Genomic DNA, 14,375 nt, shown 5'->3' with positions numbered 1-14,375 from the left:
AAGAACACAGCTCCGCTGGGGAAGGAAGTGTGGTTGGGCTGGTGGCGAACGCCATGGGTCAGTGCAGATATGCACCTGCTGGGTTGGGTGGGGGCACCAGGATCAATCACACAGGTCTTCCTGTGTGCACAGGCTCTGTACCCCTACTTCAGGGCGCACCATTCAAGCATACTCCGGCGTGAGAGGTGGGTGCCCCCTGGAATCATTCACAGGGTGGCCCTGCTACCAATCATCAGGAGAAATGTGTGGGTTCCATTATCTTTTAGAAGAGCCATTCATTCCTGTTTTTATAATAGAATCTGCATGACTTTGTTGGTGGGTGCCTGTTCTCACTCTGCCCTTGAGTTTCCTGAAGAGGGAACACCTTTTCATCTTCTACAACCAGACATCCTCAATTACCACAGGAATTATGGACTGTAAGCTCCTGCATTTTCCCAATCTATAATTTCCTCCATGCAGCAATGCAAATTAGTAGCATAAGTGAGGCACCAGGACTACAAGACTACTTAATCATTAACTACATAAATCAACAAGGAGCAACAAATGGGCAGTACTTCATGAATTTTCAAGCAAACGGGCTTAGATTTTCATATTCCTACAAAACCAAAATTCCTTTGTTTCTGCCTTTGTCTGCCTAGGTGTCTACCTAGTACCTCCTAGGGGTGGTTTGTATCTCCCTCCAACCTGTGTAGCAGGGGCTGCTTACTTTCATGCCCGTATTAGGCTTGCACAGCCACTGCCCCGGTTTTACTGCATCACTACAACAACGGACAGTGGTTTGGTGTCCTGGGTCAACCTGTTGGGCATTAGCCTTGGCGCTAGTTTTCTTCCAAGTGCGTAAACCATATTTCGCTTTTGCATTAGAGTTATGCACTGGACCTAGAGTTGGCTTTCCTTTATGTATGTAGTCTTCTCCGTAGTGAAGGTCCCATTTTGGTGCAAGTCTGTTTTTCTTCATATTGCTAAGAGTACTTATTTCTAAAGCAGAAATATCCAAATAGCTTCTCAGCCACGTGGGGATAATGATGTCTTCAGCTAGTGGTTACAGGGGTGGCGGGACTCGGGGGCAGGGAGAACCCATCATGGAAGCCCATGATGTTGGGTCACCTCCAAGTCCAAGTAGCCCTACGTATTGCAGTGGCCAAACTGGGATCATTTTCTGTGTTCAACGATGGGGAAAAGTTGGGAACCTCTAATGTACCTATTTTTATTTATTTTGTCACTCTTACCATCTTCTCCCAATAGTCCCTGTCGAGTTTTTTCTTTTGAATCCACATTTATTCTCTTCTATCTTTACTACTTATTTGCCTAGTTCCATGGTGCAGCAGCCCATTCTGGGATTACTGCAGGCCACTGCAAACTTCACGCAGGGAACCCCCTAGAGCGCACTGTGGACACTGCTCCCAGATGATTCTTCCTAAAACATCACTATTCAAGAATTGGAATATTCATCCCTATTCAAGATTTTCAACAGCCTCTCACTGCCCTTGGGATGTGTCCAAACTTCTCACCTAGATGGTCAAGGTGTGTGTGCTGAGCCTAATGTATCTTGACAGAGTTCACTATTTTGAAACATGAATCCTTTGTTCATATTGGAAAAGGAAGTTATTGATATTGACAGCCAAAACAGATTAATCAGGTAGACGTTTTAACAAGTAAGCTGTGTGTTGTTGACTAAGAGACTTATTCTATTTGTAAAACAAAAATGTTGCAGGCATAGCATTCTGGCAAAGTTTCAGGACATCCCTGTGGATGGCATGCGATATAATATAGATTATTGTATACTTTGATAGATTTAAAAGGAGTTTAAAATCTATACCCAAAAAGGAAAAGAAAATATTGTTTAATGAATCAAGGTCATCACGGAAAGAGGTCTTTAGTGACACTTCAGGAGATTCTGTACTTGCAAGTGGCGTGAACAGTGTTTCATAAAACCAAACAGAAGTAATGCTTACAAAACTGCAGACAACACAAAGCTAAATGGGATAGAAGATATACCGCATTGCAGAATCAAGGTTGGAAGTGATATGAATTAATTGGAATGGACTAAACCAAATGGGATGAGATTTAATAGTATTTATACATAAAGTCTAGCATTTAGATTTTTTAAAAAGCAACTGCACAGTATTTAAAAGGCCATATTTCAATTAACAGCAGTCTATAAAAGCTATTGCACTAACAAATGGGGCATTTATGGCTTTACAGAATCCAGCACACGTGGTGAGGAAAGGGCACAGACAATCCCACTCGGCACTGTGTTCATCATACCACAGCTGGAAAATTAGATTCTGCTTCTATAATTCTATGACCAAATGATCATATTTACTAGATCATTCTCACCTATCCAATAATAATCTGCACATGGAGTCCCCTCTAGCACACCTTTTCCCAACTTCCTGAAAAAGCTAGCCAGGTCATTCCTTGCTTCACATTAGTTAAATTCAACCAGAAGCAATTGCATGCCAATTTTGTGCCAGGGACGGGGCTGTGTGTTACAGATAACAGCACCAGGTGGCGTTTAGCAAGGCCTTAGTATATGGTAGGCACTGAACATTCCAGTAATCTCATTGATCATCACAGCAAGCTTGTGAGAAACTGAGCCGTCTGGCTCCTGAGTTTGGGCTGTTCCCTCTGCACTGCACTGCTTCTCTGTCAATGAAAGGATAAAACATGACTCCTGTCCTCTGAGGACAGTCTAGTGGGGGAAAGACACTCTCTATTGACAATAATATCAAATTTTTTAGGCTTTGGTAATTACCCTAATAAAAGGTATAAATCAAGTACTCTGGGATTCAGAATAGAAGTAATTACTTCTGAAAGGGTTGGGGTGATGGGAAAAAAGCTTGATGAAGACACGTCTCTTTGAGTGGGGCATTGAAATGTGACAGTGCATTTGGTGAAGAGTACTTGATCCACTGAGGCAATAGCAAGAACAAAGGATCAAGTCCTACAGTTGCTCAAAAGAAAGATCAAGGATAGTCCTTCACAGCTGAAAGGGTTGATGGGGTGGGGCGGGGGGCGGGGGAATGGTCTAGCTCAGTTCTCCTCCTCTTTTAAAAGAGACCTGTTCATTCCAGCCGGACAGTCTCTATTCTGCAGACAGCCAACTGGATAACACGAGTGTTATCCTTGTTCAATGGCCTCACACTGGTAGCTTGAAATTGGCTTCAAATGGCATCCACAAAGTTGGCAAACACAGTAATTCAAGGCTTCCTCTGCCCACCCCCACCCCCCGTTGTTAAATATTTACCAGCTCACAAATGGCCAGAGTAACCAAATCATTCATTATGTCATGCTATTTACTGCCTTGGGGACTAACTTTTCAGGTGTCTTGTCTCCTACACTAAATTCTGAATGTAACCCTAAGTATTTTTGTGACCACGGACAAATGTTTAAAACTCTGAGTCTCAGTTCCCATATCGGCAGAATAAGGGAATGATTTCTAAGGTGCCTTGCATAAAATCTCATGATCCCAGGATCTTTTTAGGATGAAGTTCTCTACCATACTTCCATCTGATCAGAAGCCAGTGAAAAAGTATTCTACATGGTTATTTTCTGAAGCGAGGGAAGGATCTAATTTATTTATACAAAAAGATTAGCTTGTCTTAAAGTCCTGACTCTTTTGTATTGTTTCTTTAAGGATGACTGCAGTGAAGAAGAAAAGTTAACAAATTCCTTGAGGGCTGAAAGAGAAATAATTTTAGGAAAAAAATATCCCTCTGCTATAAATACCAGATTCAAAATGCTGTGCAGTGCCCATGTTAAAGAACACGTTTAGTAACCTCGAATTAGCTACCCCTAGGCAAAAGAGAGCAGGGCAGTTAGAAACAAGTGAACTAAAATTAAGTAAAATAGGAATTGTTTGTGTAGAAAAATAAGGTATGTTTCAATAATTGTTTTAAGGGGGAGGAAGTATGCTGGAGATGTAGATAGGAGAGCTTGTCAAGAGTGAGAAAGAATTGGGGTGCCTGGGTGGCTCAGTCAGGTAAACATCTAACTTCGGCGCAGGTCATGATCTCGCAGTTCACGAGTTCAAGCCCGACGCAGGGCTCTGTGCTGACAGCTCAGAGCCTGGAGCCTGCTTCGAACTGTGTGTGTGTGTGTGTGTGTGTGTGTGTGTGTGTGTGTGTGTCTGCCCCTACCCCACTCGTGCTGTCTGTCTCTCTCTCTCAAAAATACATTAAAAAAATTTATAAAAAAAAAAAAAAAAGAGTGAGAAAGAATAGCAGATAGAAGCCTGAGACACCAAAAGGGAAGATTCTGAATGCTTTCCTAGAATATCTGAACTGGCGTGAGTTTGTAATACCGGAAATGCAGAGAGTCGTAGGAAATGAGGTCAACAGGAGGTACTTCAGGGAAGATACAGTGAGAAACACTGAATGAAGAATTTACAGCTGAGATTAAAGCACGATCAGAAAAAGAAAAACGAAAAACCTTGAGGAAATAATGAAGAAAACATCTATAAAGTGCTCTGAATTCCCCAGAGATAAGCACTAAACAAACATCATTACCGTGAGCACGTTTAACAACATCTGTCTATAAAAAATGCCATTCTCCGCCATGCTAACATTTAAAAAGAGCTCTTGAGGACTGAAGTCATCTTTCTCAAGAGAAAAAAAAAAGTCTCTGATTAGTTTTCTCAGAAAATATGGAGTCATTTTTAGGGGTTCTGGTTTGGCACTCTTGGTACAAGCTGAACACCTGTTCAGCTGGGAATCTCTCCTCAAAAGGACGTTTACCTCACAAACCTACGGAATATTATTCCTTAAGCCCTTGCTCATGAAAATTCTAGGGAACCAATCTATGCCGATTTTAGACTTCAAAGTCTTCCTTCTGCTAACAGATTTCCTCCATTACCACCAGTGAAACTGGCACTAATTTGCACCCTGACAAGGCCACGCATGAAAAAAAGACCACGGGGACCATGCTCCCACTGAAGCCCCTGCCTTCATCCCTCTGGTGAAGGCGTCATCACGGAGAAGGGAGAGGGGCCTGGGCAGGGCATGGCAGCCGTGAGAGCTGCTGCAGTCCTTGCCCACACAGCAAAGGACATCCATCTCCCTGGGCTGCCTCTCTCAGCTGCACAGAAAGTCATTTCTTAAGATCCTGGAACAAAAGCACTTATTAAAACCTCTTTAGGTGTCAAAGGTTACTTTTCGAAAATGGAAGTGTTTTTGTTTCTTGTCGGAGATGGCATCTGGCTCGAACACGAAACGCTGCTTATTTTACGCCTTCCACTGCCTTTAAAAATGCAAAATGTGGGGCGCCTGGGTGGTGCAGTCGGTTAAGCGTCCGACTTCAGCCAGGTCACGATCTCGCGGTCCGTGAGTTCGAGCCCCGCGTCAGGCTCTGGGCTGATGGCTCAGAGCCTGGAGCCTGTTTCCGATTCTGTGTCTCCCTCTCTCTCTGCCCCTCCCCCGTTCATGCTCTGTCTCTCTCTGTCCCAAAAATAAATAAACGTTGAAAAAAAAAAATTAAAAAAAAAAAAAATGCAAAATGTAAAACTACGTGATCTCCCCGAGCAAGCGAAAGGAACGGGCACGGCGTCTGCCAGGCAGCCGGAACATGCCTCCTATTCTGTCCCCAAGCGGTGGTCCATCAGGCGCTGGCCCCTGGCCGTGTGCTGGTGTTGATGCTGCCCCCCCGGGCAGGCCCGAGACTCCTAACAGAGCAAAACTCTGAGGATGGGAAGGCACTCCCAGCTCTCCTCCCCCAAAGCCACCCGTCTTGGCTCTGAGGACTTTTAAAGGTTGAGTGTCTGAGAGTACTTCATTTTGTCCAATCTTAATGTTTCCGTACCTGCCCCTCCTACCCTTACCCCCATCATTTGTAACCAAGTGGATATTCTGGTGTATGGCCACTCATTCTCTATATTCATACAAAGTACATATACCTATGTATGAAAAACGGGATAAGCAAGGGTAGACATGTGTGTGTTTGCTAAAATTGTATCACGATATACACAGGTCTCTGCAGCTTGCTTTTCTCGTTTAAGTATATATACATCGTGGACTGACTTCCAATTCAGTAGATAGTAGATCTAACTCCTTTTGTTTATTTAAAATGTATTAATTTGAAAGAGGGAGAGAGAGAAAGACAGCACCTGTGTGTGCCTGAGTGGGGAAGGGGCAGAGAGAGGGGAAGAGAGAATCCCAAGCATGGTCCTTGCGGCCAGCCTAGAGCCCTACATGGGGCCTGATCCTATGAACTGTGAGATCATGACGTGAGCTGAAACCAAGAGTCCGATGCTCAACTGACTGAGCCACCCAGGAACCCCAAATCTAACTCCTTTTAACAGCTGCATAGTAGTCCGTAACAATGGACATGGCTCAGTTTATTTAGTCATACCCCTATCGATGCATATTCAGGATATTTCCCCCAAAATTTTAACCAAGACATATGATACAGATCTTGATATTTCCAAAGCATTAATTCCCAGGGATGAAAAAAAAACCAGAATAAGAGGATATTTATGTTTTTAAGTGTTCTGGATGTTGCCAGAATACTGTACCAAAGGTATGTAGTGACTAAACTTCTTGTCAGCAACACACTCGAGGGCTCCTTGCTCACGCTGTCACCAGCGCTAGGTTTTTATCACTATTAACGTCTGCCACTCTAAGGGGTGAAAAACAGTATCTAATTGCTTGCATTTCCATCTCCCTGGTTCGCAGTGAGCGAGAGCACCGTGGCACATCTGTGAGCATTTAGATTTTCCTCTTTTACCCTCTAGTCTTATCCTTCACCCATTTTCCGTTGAGCTGTTTGTCTCTCTTATCTATTTGTAGGGAGCTCCTGGTGTAGCAGGATAGTAATCCTTTACCTGTCAGATAGGCTTGAAATGTTGTTCTCCCTCTGAGATCTGTCTTCTGTTTTTGCTATATTTTTTTATGCACAGAACTTTACCGTTACCTTTCTTTCTTTTGTAGTATAAAGTGTGTGTGTGTGTGTGTGTGTGTGTGTGTTTTAGAGAGAGAATGTTTGGTTTTACCTAAGGAAAAAAGATCTACCCCACTCTCAAAGTGTTACTTGTTCATCCCTTTTTTTTTTTTTTGATTAAAAAAAGATGTTTATTTATTTTTTTGAGAGAGACAGAGAGTGCACATGGGGGAGGGGCAGAGAGAGAGGGACAGGGGATCCAAAGCAGGCGTTGCTCCGATAGCAGAGAGCCTGATGCGGGGCTTGAACTCATGAACCGTGAGATCACGACCTGCGAGGAAGTCAGATGCTTCACCCACTGAGCCACCCAGGCGCCCCACTTGTTCCTCCTTTTGCACGGAGCTTGTCTTATACTGTGTGTGCAGACACAGTCCTCCCTCTGTCGGTCTTTCCATGTCTCTCCAATGCTTTGCATCCTTCTCAGGCCTCATCGTTTCCACAATGCTGTCTCCGGTCACCCTTGCTCAGAGAAAAAGCTCCATTTGATCTTCTGCAATACTTTTGTGGGTCAACCACTCCCTTCTGCTGTTACGTTAGAACGCTAAGCTATAGTCTGACATACAGATCCCTGTCTGTGAATGTGTCTTGAAGCATTCTAGGGCAGAGACTATATTATTTTACTTCTTTTTGTCCCTTAGACTGGTTTGAACAAGTGTGCTCTTAGTAAATCACTGAGTGATGGCGCTAGAGGAAAAAATACATCGATACCCTCCGAAGGCTCCGCTAGGTATAATTCCAGTGTTCTTCCACAAGAAGGCCTTACGAGGTAAAGGCTGCCGCACTTACTGCTTCTCTTCAGCCATCCTGATTACAGAGTTGCCCTGGACGGACTCAGTTCCGGGTGGACTGCTGTAAGGGTAATGGCGAAATCTGCTGCACTGAGCATCTAACGAGGCCACTGGCACAGCTTGATACCCCTTCTCCTAATCATTTGCATACTCAGTGATGTCTAGGTTTAGAAACCCAGCATTTGAAACGTGCATTACAAAGTAATTTCCATATCCAAATTGGATCCATGGCTGCCTTGGCCTGTTACTGCTTCGGCACTTCGTAAGCTGGGGACCGGTAGCCCGGGACACACGGGCCAAAGGGAGGGCCGTCCAGCCATTCTTGCCTGGCACCTGTGTGGGTCTCCCAGGGAGACTGAGACATCGGTTGTCATCCCAGCCTCAGCTGCTTTCCCTGTCTGACGCCTGCCTCTCCAAGAGAGCCGGGGGCTCCCTGGGGACTGTGCATACCCACTGCTGCTGCCAGCCATCCCCCCGTGAGTGATCCTGGTTCTCCACAACTCTTGCTCTGCAGAGTGAAGGGATGGGAAAGTGGCGAGCTAGAGCAGGAGCTGGGGCCGGAAATGGAAGCTGCAGATTCAGAGAAACAGTTATGGTCATTTCAGATAACTCCAGCAACAGATGTGATGAGAAGACTGGCCTAGCAACAGAGAGAGAGAGAGAGAGAGAGAGAGAGAGAGAGAATGAAGCCAGTGATAGATACATGAATGAAGCTGGTGATAATATTAGAGTAATTGCAGCTGTTATGGGCTGGACACATGGAGGCACCGCATCCTTTGCCACTAATTCCCCCAGTGGTGGATGTTGTACCTGTAGCGGACAAACAACAGCCTCACTGAGGGTCCAGGGTTTTATCCCCGATCGCTTTGACTCTACAAGTCCATGTTTCTTTCACTCTGCCATGTTGCCAAGAGAATATTCCTGACCTCTTCTTCATTGCTCGCTTTACTGAGATCTGAGAGAGAGGAGTGTGCTTCAGCCCTCCAGCGCCCCCATCCTCACCTCTGCTTCCCAGCAGTGATGGTTGTATGCAAAGGCTTTGTGGCAAGTGGCAGCTGAGGTCTGTGGTGTGGGCCTGACAGGCAGGACGCTGGCAGGTGCCAGGAGGAGGCGTGGTGCTGACAAGCTGTGTGACCTTTGGTGAGTTATTTCATCTCTCTGTGCCTGGCACATCTTAGCTCTATGCGAGTATCTGCTATTTTCCCTCCTCCTTCTCCTCCCTCCTCATTATGACTATTACTCCTACGAGTGAAACATGGGTACAACTCTTCAATGTGCCTAACTTCCTCCCAGAAACAGGTTTTTTTTTTTTTTTTTTTTTGCTTGCAAGTGGCAAGGGAGAAATACTGAACAAACTCCAACTTCTCAAACTTTAACTCAATTCGATAAAAAAAAAGTGTCAGGGTAAACTCCACGCAATTCTTTTGGCTTTCTGCACCACTTTCATGTGAAGAAAAGTAGAAATCACAAGGATAAAAGATGCTATGATTCTTCCAGACTGACCAAGGGCCTTGAACCCAAAGAGTCCCATTGAGCCAGGTGCTCCCTCTTTATAAACCCTGACCTGGGATGAGAGGAATATTTTAGAAAGGGCATTAATTCTTTCAGGTCAGAACATTTTGTTCATAGCTTGCCACACAGACTCAAACAGACTTAAAGGTTCAGGGTGTTGTCCTGAAGTATCAGAAAGGGTTTGAGATCTCCTAAGCGTTAACTCCCCATCCTTGAACACCAACCTCAGAGCCCCATTCTGGAACCCAGGAGGGCTCAGTCACCAATAGCTGAGCTCTACCATCGCCTCTGAATTCCCTTTTGCCAAAAAAGGCCCGTCCTCTGAAACACCAACACTGAGCCCCGAAGCACCCTCTAGGACATGTGGGAGCCAATAAGGGATATGCATTAAACAGCATCAACACTAGTCCCACCTCCCTGAGTCAACTTCCTCCTACATCACAGGGCTCTCGATGGGTGTGCAACACCCCCAAGGCTTTGGCTTGCTCCAGAACACGGCTCAGCAGGGATGCTGGGTGGTAGATGTGGGTGGACTCCAAGGGTGCTGCTGCTTTAATCTGCTTTCGGGGTCTGGGCCACAGGCTTCAGTCATGAACACTGCTTCTCAGCAGCTTAGCTTCTCATTACTCTCCACCTTTATCCTCCACTGACAAGCTGTGAGGGTAGAGCAGACGTGCATGTCGTCTGACCACACTGGATTTGAGCACTGGCTTCACAAGTATTTGTTTATATATGTGTGGATGCATGAATGTATATATGTATTCATTCATCATTCATTCATTCATTTCACTACTTCGTTTCATTTTACCGTATTAGTTAAGCACATAGGCTTTGAAGTCAGAAAGGCCTAATTTGAGTCCTGGCTTTGCTTGTATGTGACTTGGGACAAGTTGCCTAACCCCCCTTTTTTTAATATTTATTTTTGACAGAGCGAGAGCGAGAGTGAGAGTGAGAGAGAGAGTGCATGCAAGCAGGGAGGGGCAGAGAGAGAAGGAGACAGGGGATCTGAAGCAGGCTCCATACCGACAGCAGAGAGCCCAATGTGGGTCTCGAACTCACGAACCATGAGATCGATGAGATCACGACCTGAGCTGAAGTCAGATGCTCAACTGACTGAGCCACCGGGTGGCCAAGTTACTTAACCTTTTAAACTCTGTGCTGTGGATGCCTGCTGTTATGTCTACCAACCTGCCATCTTCCGCCTGACTCTTCTAGCTCACTCTCTCCCCCGACCCCTTTTCTTAGTTCAGTCTCCCCTTCTTTCGTGAAACATTCCTTCCTCAACTCCAACTGCATGGTCCTGTGGAAGCTGCCTTGTTGCACCTCCCAGTCTATCCTCTGACCAGAGAGGCGGAGCAGCTGACTGGCTGGATAAAATCCTTGGGGTTTTTAACCTCCGGACCAAAAAGAGTACCAAGTCAGTCTCATAATCTATAATATATAAAATTCAGAAGAGGTAGGCAGCCACGTTTTGTACCCTATGAAGAAAACTGGCCTATGGAGACAGAAGAATGAAGCCAGTGGCCCGAGAAAAGTAGATACACGTGAGAGAGGGCAAGATACATGACAGCATCAGAGTCCTGGCTTGTAGCTACTCTGGATGCCTAGCCATAGTTCTGGTGAGAAAATCTGGTGTATCCTTTATGATAAATTTGCATTTTGCTTTTAAGCTAGTTCAAACTGGGTGTCTATCCTTTATAATCAAAGCCAAGTTCTCATCACACACTGTTTATCTCACCTAAGCAAGGCAGTAGATAGTAACTATGTCCTTCTGGGGTTTCGGTAAAAATTCAATAAAGTAATGTACATCCCTGCTTTGTGGAATGCCTGGAACAGGGAGAGCCCTGAGAAAAGGACAGTAGTGGTGGTATTATTCATCAACTTTTTGCGAACACCTCAAGAGCCAAGTAGTAGGTTGGCTCGCCAGTGACAGGTCCCACCACCATCCTTTTATTTATTTATTTATTTATTTATTTATTTATTTATTTATTTATTTTTTATTGTTCAGTTATTTTTGAGAGACAGAGACAGAGCATGAGCAGGGAAGGGACAGAGAGAGAGAGAGAGGGAGACACAGAATCCGAAGCAGGCTCCAGGCTCTGAGCTGTCAGCACAGAGCCTGACGCGGGGCTTGAACCCATGAACCATGAGATCATGACCTGAGCTGAAGTCGGACACTTAACCGACTGAGCCACCCAGGCTCCCCGGGCCCACCACTATTCTTAAGCAAGTGCTTCCCTGCCTGGGGCCAAGGGAGGGAGAAACAGGAGGCCCGCGCTCAAGCTCAGAGTTTTGAATTTAGGTAGGGCCAACCAGCTAGAGTTCCTTGTGTCAAGTCTGACAGTGGCTTATGACCGAATCCCCTCCATGGCCCCCGATCCTCAGGGGGGGTTCCTTGGACAGTCACAGGGTCTACAGTTTCAGTCAATCACACTCAACAGGTCATTTGGCGTCTCTTCCCAACTGGCTTACCTGCCAAACCCTGCTGCCAGGTCCAGTCATTTTCCAGGCCTCCCATCCCCCTTTTTACTCTCCATGTGCCCCTTCCACAAATCCTTCTCCAGGAGGAACAGCTCATAAGCACAGGGGTTCTGTAAGATCCCTACAGAGGGCTTCCCCAGGCCAAGCAAGTGGTAGAATGGGATCTGAACCCGGGCAGTCTGACATCCAACCTTTGCTTTTCACCACTACTCTGTATTGCCTCAAGTATTAGAGAAGATGCATAAGAATGATATCAAGCACATCGTCATAACAATGCTCAACAAATGGCCCTCACTGACTCAGGATAGCCCATCAGTCCTGTTCTCCTCAGGCAGCCCCGCATGCCTCTGGCCTGCCATAGCATTAGAGGCTCTCGGAGTCTAGGGCAGCTGGAGGGTGAAATGCTCTGAGTGGAAGCAGTGCCACCATCTAGAAGGCACTGAGATCTCATGGGAGACCAGTGGGAGCCAGAGATGATTATAGGCTCTTCAAACACTGCCTACTGGGCTGATCCCAGCGTGTTCTGTCCTTTGCCTCCCAATACGTTTCATCACATCCTCCATCACGATCCTCCTTTGAATTACAAATGTGTTCAAGATGTTCAAAGAAAAGGTTATTTGCAAATACACAGGCATCTACGATAGATCTTAGACACACTGGGCTAGCTCCCCTCTGGAGTGTATATCTCAGGACGCTAAGAAAGATGAGGAAATTGTTGCACAAACAAGCCAAATCAGGTTCTCATGCAAAATTTCAAGAGCTAGAAAAGGTGGCCAGGACTGGAGCAGGACCTCATCAGGTGAGACCGTGGAGAGCTGTTTTTGGTGCTACAGGGTGCTCATGCACAAGGGCCAAAAAGGAAGGAACAGGAGGAATTCTGGAAAAGAAACATATTGCGGAAGTATAATGAGAATGTTTTCCAGACCACAAATCTGAATGTAAACTCCGATAATTATGAATGTGTTTTCAGGGACAATGAAGCAGCACAGTTGAAAATGTGGTCATCTGGGAAATCCACGGCATAAGGTTGTGAATATATATGAAAAGAAACAAGGCATGAACATTGAAAAGACACATAAAAATCACCGAGGTGATGAGGGAGCACAAATGGAAGAGGTCAAAGTCATAGAAAATACATTACAATTTTAAAAGACTAGACCACAAAGAAGAAAAAAGTCATGAAAGATATGTTTCTAGGAAGGTGCCTTGTAGAATTCTTTGAGCAGTTTACTCGCACCTTGCGCTAAGGTCACGGACAAGACTCAATCCTTAGCAATATCACTCATTCTTTGTTCTAAAATTTTTTTAATGTTTATTTATTTTTAAGAGAGAGATAGAGCACAAACAGTGAAGGGGCAGAGAGAGAGGGAGACATAGAATGCGAAGCAGGCTCCAGGCTCTGTGCTGTCAGCACAGAGCCCGACGCGGGGCTTGAACTCACGAGCCATGAGATCATGACCTCAGCCAAAGTTGGGTGCTAACCGGCTGAGCCACCCAGGCATCCCCAGTATCACTCATTCTAAGATGGTCTGGGCTCTACCAGCCCTCTATAGGCAGGATCGTCCAACTTTGAGGACAAACATACCTGCTAAGTATTTAGAAAATAGTCTTTCTGAAATATTCTGGACTATGCTATCCAAAGTCATTCCTTTTCTCCCCTGAGATGCCTTCCCCCAGCTTCGGTGGCTGGCTCAGTTGGTTGGCTCAGTTGGTTAAGTGTCTGACTCTTGACCTCAGCTCAGGTCATGATCTCATGGTTTATGGGTTCAAGCCCCGCATTGGGCTCTGCGCCTTCAGAGAGACAGAGATTTTCTGTCCCTCTCTCTCTGCCCCTTCCCTGCTAGTTCTCTCTCTCTCTGTCTCTGTCTTTCTCAAAATAAATAAATAAACTTTAAAAAAATTAGAAGGAAATGGCAGGAAAGGATCTCACACTGGCTTTAATTCTCACTCTGCCTCCTGTCTGGATTCCTAAGTTACTCCTAACTGGTTTCCCCTCCTCCAGTCTTACCTTCTCCAGTTAATCCTCTACCTGGCCCCCAGCATGATCTAAAATTCAGATGTGACCCCATCCTTACCCTTTCCAAAGACTGTCATTATCTTCTCCTTCACCTACAGAATGACATCCACCCTCCTTGGATGAGTACACAGTTATTCCCCAACCTTTCCCTTTATCTCTCTCCTTACCTCTTTCTCTCCCTCCCTCCCTCTCTCTTCCTCTCTCTCTCTTCTTTCTGGCCTTTCTGATTTCTTTTTGGCTTATCTCCTCAGGGTTCCTAGCCTTTGCTTTCATCTGACAATAACACGCTATGCTGTTTCATATCAGAATGCCTTTGCTCTTATTGGGATTCCCTAATTTTAAATCTCTTCTCTTCTGGATGATATCACTCAACCTTTAGGATTCAGCTCAGGTAGTATTTACTCTAAGGAACCTTTCCTCACCACACCCCCAGGCAGGGTTGAGGGGTTAGGTATCCTTTTATTTTCCCCAAATACCTTGTGCTTATCTCAATCATTGAACTTGCCATAGTATACATATTTCGTTGCTTAGATGCCTGATCTCCTCTCCTAGACTATAATTTCCTCAAAGGCAGGGAATGAATATTACGTACATATGTATGTATGTATGTATCTGCAATGTCTAGCAGAAGGAATAGCACC

At 45.3% G+C, this 14,375-nt stretch overlaps 1 protein-coding gene across 2 annotated transcripts in view; it reads right to left on the bottom strand.

Moving 5' to 3' along the window:
• GRIN2B (glutamate ionotropic receptor NMDA type subunit 2B) overlaps positions 1 to 14,375 on the bottom strand; it is a 419,821-nt gene that overhangs the window by 58,909 nt on the left and 346,537 nt on the right. The window lies entirely within an intron of this gene.

The sequence above is a fragment of the Puma concolor genome, chromosome B4, assembly GCF_028749965.1.
Source record: "Puma concolor isolate L17-30 chromosome B4, mPumCon1.1.hap2, whole genome shotgun sequence".
NCBI classification, from domain to species: Eukaryota; Metazoa; Chordata; class Mammalia; order Carnivora; family Felidae; genus Puma; species Puma concolor.
This window is presented reverse-complemented; position numbering and strand designations above follow the sequence as displayed.